We start from the raw sequence: 10,669 nt of genomic DNA, 5'->3' as shown, positions 1-10,669 counted from the left end.
GATGCTTATGAAATAATCAACAAAATAGAAGTGAAATAGAAATACATCCTCCAATTGACAGAATTAAAAATTTTCTATTGCTGTGATAAAATAAATACCCAACCAAAGCAATTTAGTGAAGAAAAGGTCTATTTTAGTTCACAGTTTGAGGGTTCAGTCCATTGTGGCAGGGAAGTCAAAGCAGGGGACACTCAAGGCAGTGGATGGCTTTGAATCTATAGTCCGAAAGCAGAAAGTATTAGCTGTTCTGCTCAGCTAGCATCCCCCTGTCTTATCTAGTCCAGGCCCTAAGCCTAGGGTATGATGTTTCCCTCTCTGAGGGTAGATCTGCCCTCTTCCAGTAGCCTAGCCAAGATAATTCCTCATAGCTATGTCCAGAGGCTAACCTAAGATAAGAAATCCCCCATAGGTGTGCCTGAGGACACCTTGTCTCATAGGTGATTCCAGAACCTGTCAAGTTGGCATGAACACTGATCATCACAGAAGGCTTAAGTTTCCATTTGATTTAGGAGCTCAAATCTCCAACAGAGATTTTTTTTAGTAATGGTTTAATGAGATTGTAGGGTCTAATAAGTCTGTTTACCTATCTGTTTATCTCTCTCTCACTCCAATTTATGACTCCATCGTCTATCTATAACTATATATTATCTATCTATTCCTGTATACCATGTATCTTTGTCCAGCCCTTGGAGAACATGCTAAAACAATTCTTATGGCTTTGCATTTTAAAAAAGATATTACAGGAAAGAAAAATGGCATAAGATTGCCAATATGGGTAACATTTGTAGGTCATGTGTGCAGATATCAGTCTCTTAATGTAATTAAAAGAGAGGTTTTGCTACTGTCAACACTAAAGGCCACTGGATTTCTTCCACAGCTTGTCATTCAAGAGTGCTAGATTAAACAGAATGTTCCTTGAATACCACACACCTAATCACAATCATCACCAACACTGCACTGAGAGAGTGAACTGGAGCACAGCAAAGCCTTGTCTGAGCAGCATGTCCCACCCACTCTTCCTCCCATCCTGACTCCACCTGCTAAGGCGCTATGCCTTGGGAAGAGTCTTCCTGTCCTCCTGTCCTCCTTCCAAGCCAACAATATATTTCTAAACAGGAATCACAAGAGCGTTGACATCAGTTATGAAAAGGACACTCATGTCTACTTCAATAATGGGAACTCTACACTTCGTCTAAATGCCCACACTTCCCACAAAGCAGAAATATAATACAGTTTTAGGAAAAGAAAGTAAAATAATAGTTCATCTGTTGTTTGAATTTAAAATTCTTTTTCTCCTCCTCCCTGCTTCCTCTCCCTTCCCCTCCTTCCTTCCTCTCCTTCCTCTCTCCTCTTCCCCTCCTTCTCCCTTCCTCCTCCTTCCCTCTCCCTCCCTCCTCCTCCTCTGTTTTCTTCTTCTTCTTCTTCTTCTTCTTCTTCTTCTTCTTCTTCTTCTTCTTCTTCTTCTTCTTCTTCTTCTTCTTCTTCTTCTTCTTCTTCATCTTATATAGCCCAGGCTGGCCTCCAAATTGTACACAGCTAAAGAAGACCTTAAATTTCAAACCCTCCTGTTTGCACCATCTGAGTGCTAAGACTACAGTTGAACACCACTACACATGGTTTCACGTGGTGCTGGGTAATAAACAAGGAGCTTCACACATGATAGAAAATCATTATACAAGTGATGATACATCCATCAGGCCTGAGAATTCTCATTGTAAATAGATCTTTTATTTATTCTTTGATAATTCCACAGATGTATATATACAATGTATTTTTTATCATATCCATCCTCTAAGAATTCTTAATAAATAATTGCACAAGGAAAGAGGTAGTAGATTAAATGCTGTTGTATTGATGTATACTCCTCCAAAACTTACATACCTTTAATTAGAGTGTCTTAGCTATAAGAATTGTGGCTACTTTTAAAAAGGTAGGTAAACTTAGTTACAGAGTGATCTAGTGAGTTCTCTATGGTCATAAAGTTGTAGTGCTTGGACTAAATCTTGTTTCATGATGAGTCTTACCTAAAAATAAACATCCTTCTTCCATGTTGGGTTTATGGGTTACTTGGCAGAGCAAACACGGCACCACCCTCTTGCCTATCCAGCTGCATCTTCTATTGACTCATCTCAGTCTATATTCCTCCTGATGCACTGACCTTATGTCATGCCTCTGCTGAAGACTTAAAATTCTTTCCTTTGCCTGGAATTTGCCTAATTCCATTATGTTTTAAAAGTCTTCACACAGCTTTCACAGATTTATTCTGGCCACTTTAGTTAAGCAACCAGTCCTGAACCCATCCTATAAAACAAAATGTAATTACCTGGTTTACATTAGTTGGGGTATGTTTCCTGAGGTATGCAAGGTGTTGAATGCATCTAAAGTTTGACCCATAGGCTTCACCAGGAAGAGGCAAGGTCCTTTAGACAGTTAAGGCTTATTTAGGAAGGATAAAAGACAGCCCCCAACTAGATAACCAAGAGTGCTCCATGAGCATTTTGTGTGAGATGGTTAGTGCTTGCTTCCCTGGTGCCTTTCTTCTTGTCACGGTGTGTCACTGGGACCTTACACAGGCTTCACTCAGCTCCCCAGCCATGTCCAACAGAACATAGTGTAGAAGATAAAGAGTTTACTATAGAATGTAGTGGGACATCCCTAAGCATCAGAGTCAACAATACTGGAAAAATCATGGTACCAAACTGTATTTTTATGTATGTTAAAAGTCTCTGGAACAGTTTTATTGAGGTAGAGGGTTTCCTGTCCAGGTGATTAACAAGCCCATTTAATTTGAGTCTTACAGAAATGGGTACTGATTTTATTCTTTCTTTAGAAGCCTTAGCAATCTTATACAATTCAGGGTTCCTGGGTCCCAGTTAGCTTAGTTATCAATTAGTGACCCTTTCCCACTTCCAGGTGTCATATGTCATGCCCAGAAACATGACTCACATCCCATTCCTCTCACCAGTTAATTACCGAAATTTTGGGCCTTGATTTTAGAAGCTATTGGTAATTATGGGCAGTCCAGTCCTTCAAGTCTACCAATAGCTAATTGACAGTTCCTCTTAGCAAACATTATCACTTTTTTATTTTAAAAAAATGCCACTGTATATATTCATTGTACATGATACTGTCTTATAAGAACACTTTCACACTGTATACAATGTACATTAAACCTGTTTCTCCCATACCTATTCTTATCCCTCCCAATATGGTTACTCTCCTTGTTTACTGTAGAATTTTGCTTTTGCTTTCATATTCTATAAATATGTATGATTTTATTTATCTATATAAACTATAGGAGTCACAAATTAGAAAACATACATGATACTTATATGTCCATGATTGGATTAATTTGTTTACTATATCTTCAGCTGGATCCATTTTTCTGCAAATGGCACATTTTTGTTCATTATAACTGAATATATTCCACTATAGATATATTCTAACCCCTTAGGTTAGCTCCTTAACTTCACCACTGTGAACAGTGATGTAATAAACACTGTTATGCAAATGTTTATGTGTCTGAACATATCTTTTCCTATCCACATATACTTGAATGATTTCTTAACTAAATATGAATTATTGAACCTCAAATTAAGAACACATTGTCACCATAACTTTTGCCTCCAACTTGGCTGATTAAAAAAATACAAATGATGATCTGACTTTGCTGTTTGCCAATAGTAACTCCCTTTGGTGTCTTCAAATATTTTCTGTTATAAGTACTCATATGTTGTTATTTTTGCTTGTTTTTACATTTATTCCATTCAGAACCCATAGGTCCTTTGAGTGTAGCACTCTTGCCTCTCTTCTCCGTGAGTAAGTAGTTTCTCTTCTTATTTAAGGAGTAGATTCCCTTCATGGTCTCTGTTCATCTGGAACATCTGTTAGATGAAATCCACAATGTCCATACATTTCTCCCAGATATCTTTTAACATATTTCTTTCATTCAAATTCAGTAATGTCAAATATGTCAATTTGCTATTCAACTCTGAAAATGTATACAGTTAAGTTCTAACAACTAATTGACTCTTTCATGTTTAACAGATCTTTGGACCTGAGGGGTCCAGGTCTTACTGATTTGGGTGTTGTTTTTCCATTGCTTACAAATTCTACATTCACTGTCTAGTTAGCTCTCCAACCTCAGGTGCAGATGATTAGGCTGGTTAAGTTTGAAGTCTCCCCTTCAGGATGCTAGTCCTGTTCTCACAGCACTGTAATTGGTTCTGAGTCCAGCTCCCTATTGTATGAGCACAGCAGCGGATCCAGTAAAGATCAAGAGCTCCTGCCCAGAAAGGACTCCACACTGTTCCAGGCCTGTGACTTGTCAGGATGAGATGTTGCCGATGGGTTTACTTCCCGGTTCATTTTCTGAGTGTTTGTTGTTGTTTTAATGTTCTTCCAAGATATCACCAACAATATAGAATCCTGCCCTGTCATTCATCATTCGTCTCTGAAATCTGGCACTACCCCATTACTGCCTCTTCCCAGTTTAGAGTGAGAGGCAGGTGTTCGAAATGGAGCATCTGAAAGACACCCTGTTTCCATGGCAGAGACTCACATACACCCTTCAGTTCTCCCAAGACTCTGTTTCTTGCTTCCAGTATTTCTATGGTAGTATTTTTATGCATACTCTGGTATGAGTTTTCACACTGTCTGCTTTCAACATTTCAATAACTCTGTAGGCTCAAGATTTAGCAAACCTCTCTATTCTCAGCTACTCTGACCTTTTAATGCAACAAAGGGAAGATATCGTGTGTTCAGCTTGCTAGCATGCATACATTTAGATCAAAACCACAATGAAAAATATACACAAGCCACTGTCAAAGCTCTGAGACCCTGACTGCAGATCTACATCTGTATAATGCTGGCCTCCAAGTTAAAATAGTCCATTGCTATTTGAAGAAAATCCTTTTCTTGTTCTTGTGGAGTCTTCTTCCTTGCCTGTGCACCAGCTTCTTAGGCACAGCAGGTATGCAAAGTGTGAAGCTTGCCAATTTGCACAGAACTTGCAGAGGTCAAGTCAGAAAAAGATTCCATTGCTCTGAGCTGACAGTTGTGGATAGTGTTAAAACACCAGTTACATCTTGCTAACAGTCAACTGTGTATGAGTTACATAGACTCAATATCTCTGTGATAGCATTATTCTTTAGAAATCTAATAACGGGGAATAGTGTATTGTAAATATAGGAAATTATATGACACAAAGAATACTGAACACTTTACATCAAAGGGTAGAAATAGTAGACCTGTGTCAGTTAACTCTCTGACAGCATATTGAAACATTTTTTTCATTTTTCTTTATTAAGAAATTTTCTACTCACTCCACATGCTATCCACAGACCCCCCCCTCCTCCCTCTCCCACCCCCAGCCCTCTTTCCCAAGCCACCCCACATCCCCACATCCCCCAAATCGAGGTCTCCCATGGGGAGTCAGCAAAGCCCAGCACACTGAGCCTAGGCAGGTCCAAGCCCCTTCATACTGCACCAAGGCTGTGCAAGGTGTCACACCACAGGCACCGGATTCCAGAAGCCTACCCATAGACCAGGGACAGATCCCGATCCCCCTGCCTGGGTGGCCCCCAAACAGTTTGAGCCAAACAACCATCTTCCGTATCCAGAGGGCCTAGTCCAGTCCCATGGGGGCTCCACAGCCACCAGTCCACAGTTCATGGGCTTCCACCAGTGTGGCTGGTCATCTCTGCATGTCCTCCCATCATGATCTCGACATCCCTCACCTGCAGTATCTCTCCTCTCTCTCATCAATTGGATTCCCGGAGCTCAGCCTGGTGCCTGGCCATGGATCTCTGTATCTGCCTCCATTAGTCACTGGACAAAGGCTCTATGGTAACAGCTAGGTTATTTGCTAGGCCGGTCACCAGAGTAGACCAGTCCAGGCCCCCTCTGGACCACTGCCAGCAGACCAAGGTGGGATCAACTTTGTGGATTCCTGAGAGCCTCCCCAGCAGACTGCTTCTTCCTATTCCCATGATGTCCTCATCTATCAGCATTATTCGTAATAGCAAGAACATGGAAACAACCTAGATGTCCCTCAACTGAAGAATGGATAAGGAAAATATGGCACATATACACAATGGAGTACTACTCAGCAGTAAAAAACAATGATATCACGAAATTTGCAGGCAAATGGATGGATCTAGAAAATATCATCTTAATTGAGGTAACCCAGACTCAGAAGGACAAACATAGTATGTACTCACTCATAAGTGGATACTAAATGGGAGGGAAGGGATGGCCAGACTGCAACTCACAACTCCAGAGAGGCTAGCTAACAGGAAAAGACCCTAGGAGGGCCACATGGATGACCCTGTGAAGAAGTAGATGAGATCTACATGAGTGGACTGCGGGGATGGCAGAGGGCGAGGAATGGGGGATGAATGAGAAATGGGAGGGTCAAGCTGGAACAGGGACAGAGTGGGAGGGCAGGGAGGAAAATATTGAAACATTTTTAGTAAAAGATAAATATGATTGCATTAATTACTTAAGTGTTCTTTTGTTGTTGTTTTCAACTTAATACCAGCTTGTGTCATCTTGGAAGAGGAAACTCAACTGAAAAAATTCCTCCATCAGATTGGCCTGTAGACAGGCCTGTGGGACATTTATTATTATTGTTGTTGTTGTTGTTATTATTATTTGATTGATTGATTAATGTGGGAAGGCCAGTGTACTGGGGACAGTACCATCCTTCAGCAGGCTGTGGGCTCTATAAGAAAGTAGGCTGAGCATGAGCAGGGAGTGAGCCAGAGAGCAGCATCCCTCCATGGTTTCTGCCTCAGTTCCTGCCTCCAGGCTTTTCCTGTCCTGATTTCCTTCAACTGTGGACGGTGATGTGGAATTGTTAGTGACATAAATCAACTCCAAAGTTGTTTTTGGTCAGTGTCTTATCACAGGAATGGAAAGCCAACTAGTCTACCACCAAATTGTAGAACTAAGTGGCACATAAAAAAAAAAAAGTCCATGAACTAATTCTCAAAAAAACAACATTGCTCAAACTTTTCAAAACAAATTTATGAGTTCTATCAGTGTTATCCACCGTATATTCATAGAACCCACAACAACTGATCAAGAAAATGCTTTTAATATATATATATGACTAAAAATTTCATAGTATTGAATGGTTAAGACTGTGAAACTTTAATTTTCAACCATAAAATTCCAGTAGAACATCTCAGAATCAGTTACATTTTACATATTTACATTGGATTTTTCCTAGTTTGCTTCTGGTGTTTTTGGAGTCATGGGATCTCGACTTTATCAGAAGCAAACAAAGGGGCTTTTAAATCTACGTTTGGAAGGCATCTACATATTTTCTTGTTACTGCAAGCATTTGCCCTTAACCATAAAGTATTCACCATAGGGGGCAGAGAGGAGCACATCACATCAAATTTAAGGGAACACAAAAAACCATTTGAGAGTTTAATCTTGGATTTCTATGTGTTTTGTGAAAGGCCAACATACCCTCGTATCCAGGAACTAGAAGTCACAGAAACAGCATCCTGAAGCACAAATTATGTTTAGTATGTTGTACATAAATGCCTTCCATTTGGAACTGCTACTTAAACCAGCAACTACATCTACCCATTTACACTCTGAAAGTCAATGTGTCACACCAAACCATGATCACTGTTAATTTTTTTCATAGAGGTCTTAATCTTTTATTTTTACATTTTATAAAATCTTTATTGACAAATAATTCACAAAGTATACAATTTGCCTGATTGCACAATTTGATAGACTTTAGTCCAGCATCCTCATAGGCCCATGACACCATCACCAGTTTCTATTCTAGAACATCACTGTCTTCAATTTCATATACACATATAATATATGGTGATTACATTCCACTTTATTTTTTAATGAACCTGATATTTGCAATTGTAACCATTTTTAAGTTCACAATTCAGTGGCATGAATTACATTTAGGATATTAATTACACTCATGATATTCATGATCACTGTTAATTGAAGCGAGTTCTGATGTAGAGATTAGAAAATTCATTTTTGATAAAACCTAATGAAAATAAACCATATTTAATATTAAAATCCTAGAATAGCATGTGTATACTTATTACCACCTATCTAGACTTTCCAAAGATTAAAGTTTCAAGCCTGAAATGAATGAAAGTTCTTTTCTTTTTATCATAAATTATATACATTTGCTCAATTTTAAACAAGACTTTGGTTCAGCAAGGACATACTCTTTAATTCACAAGTGCTTTATGTTGGTTTCTCTGGAGTCAAGTGGGAGAATTATATATAGCTCTACCAAATGACATTTTATGGAAACACATAGGGATCTGTGCCAATGAGATTTTATGTCAAAATATGCCACTGGTGCTGATTTATAGTTGAAAAACAAAGGAAAGAGAGATCCAGTAGGAAGCCTTTGACAAATGCAATGGCCACTGTATAGAGTGTGGGCTGCTGTCTTCTCTAGGCCTTGCTCATACTGGTTCTTTAGAAAAAAAATATGATTTAAATTAAATTATCCTGTTTTTATAGGAGAGGAGACTCCAACAGTAATTTTCCCAAGGTCAGACGGTCTTCAGTAATGCTCAGAGGTTCTTTGCACCAAGCCATCAGATTCTAGCTGAAAACAATTATTCCAGCTTTGGCACACCCAGAAGCTTGCTTGAAAGGGGTGTGGGGGCAGCAATTACCTTACATTTTCTGAAACCATTTTCATTACAAAGTAAAAGATTCTCTGTCCCTTTAAAGCTCATTTTCAATCACCTTCATGATTCTGATCACAGATTTATTTCACTGTTTTTAACCTAGTTTTGCAGTCTAGAATTTCATTACTATTGTGAAAAGAAGTGCTCTTCATCTTTAAAAATTATTTCAAGAGGCTGGTATATATAAAGAGTGGCAAATAGGATAAAAAGTAAATAAAGAAATCCAGGACTAACAGTACCAGGATGGTACATTTCATTTACTGAAACAGAAACATGGCCTTGGAAGGGATGGTGTTTTGGAAGGAGGGCCTTTGAGAGGTAATTGGGTCATGAGCTTCATTCACTTCAAGGTATGAACTTAATGCTCTTGTAAAATTCATTGAGAAAAACTGATTATTTTTGTAAATCTTCTGAGGATACAGAAAGAAAGTACACTGTGAGGAACAGAGTGGGCACTCACCAGAAACAGAATCTGCTAGCACCTTGACTTTTGATTACAGCTCCCAGAACTGCAAGAAACTTCTATTATTTATAAATTATCTCTAATTTGTTTCACCTTCCCAAATGGAGTAAGGCATAGAGATTTCTTTAGTCCTAGCTTTACCAAGTGTCTGAGAAAATAAAATTCAATCAGACTTTTCAATTGTGAGTTCATGGCATGTATTTGTCTCCACGTGGACTCCAGAAGAACCCTGAGGTTAGGGGACTTGAATGTTTCTGGATGGGCAACAAATATGATGATGTATATTTTACTGAGTAATAAGAATGACAACTAACATTATCTTTCAAAGCTTCTTATTATATAAGCATCCTTGGAAATTAAATTCAGCAAAAAGACAGTCTGTGTTTCTGTGGTTGAGATGTGTGGATCTCAAGAGTGACAAAATAAACAATAATAGAAACAAAAATCTAAAGACTTTGGCTATTACAAACAATGCTGATATGAACATAGCTGAGCAAGTGCTCTTGTGGTATGATTGAGCATTCCTTGGGTATATGCCCAAGAGTGGTATAGCTGGATCTTGGGGGAGATTGATTCCCAATTTTCTAAAAAAGCACCATATTGATTTCCAAAGTGGTTGTACAAGCTTGCATTCCCACCAGCAGTAGAGGAGAGTTCCCCTAGTTCCACATTCTCTCCAGCATAAGGTGTCTTCAGTGTTTTTGATCTTAGCCATTCTGACAGGCGTAAGGTGGTATCTCAGAGTTGTTTTGATTTGCATTTCCCTGATGATTAGGGATGTTGAACAATTCCTTAAATGTCTTTCAGCCATTTGAGTTTCCTCTGTTGAAAATTCTCTGGTGATGGAATGGCCCAAACACCCTAATAGTCATGCTAGAAACCCCATCCAACAACTGAGGGATCTGGATGCAGAGATCCACAGCTAGGCCCCGGGTGGAGCTCCAGGAGTCTAATTATCGAGAAAGAGGAGGGTTTATATGAGGGAGAATTGTTGAAACCAAGGTTGGATAAAGCACAGGGACAAATAGCCAAACGAATGGAAACACATGAACTATGAACCAAAGGCTGAGGGGTCCCCAGCTGGATCAAGCCCTCTGAATAGGTGAGACAGTTGACTGGCTTGATCTGTTTGGGAGGCATCCAGGCAGTGGGACAGGGTCCTGTGCTCAGTGCATGAGCTGGCTGTCTGAAACCTGGGGCTTATGCAGGGACACTTGGCTCAATCTGGGAGGAGGGGACTGGACCTGCCTGGACTGAGTCTACCAGGTTGATCTCAGTCCTCAGGGGAGGCTTTGCCCTGGAGGAGGTGGGAATGGGGGGCGGGCTGGGGGGAAGGGAAGGGGGGCAGGAGGGGGGAGAACAAGGGAATCCGTGGCTGATATGTAGAACTGAATGGTATTGTAAAATAAAATAAAAGGAAAAAAATCTAAAGACTCTTGATGCCAGAATTCATATATGAGAGACAACATATGGTGGTGTTTATCTAAAGATGTTTGAAAAAGCCATTTGG

This window comes from Peromyscus maniculatus, chromosome 20 (assembly GCF_049852395.1).
Source record: "Peromyscus maniculatus bairdii isolate BWxNUB_F1_BW_parent chromosome 20, HU_Pman_BW_mat_3.1, whole genome shotgun sequence".
NCBI classification, from domain to species: Eukaryota; Metazoa; Chordata; class Mammalia; order Rodentia; family Cricetidae; genus Peromyscus; species Peromyscus maniculatus.
This window is presented reverse-complemented; position numbering follows the sequence as displayed.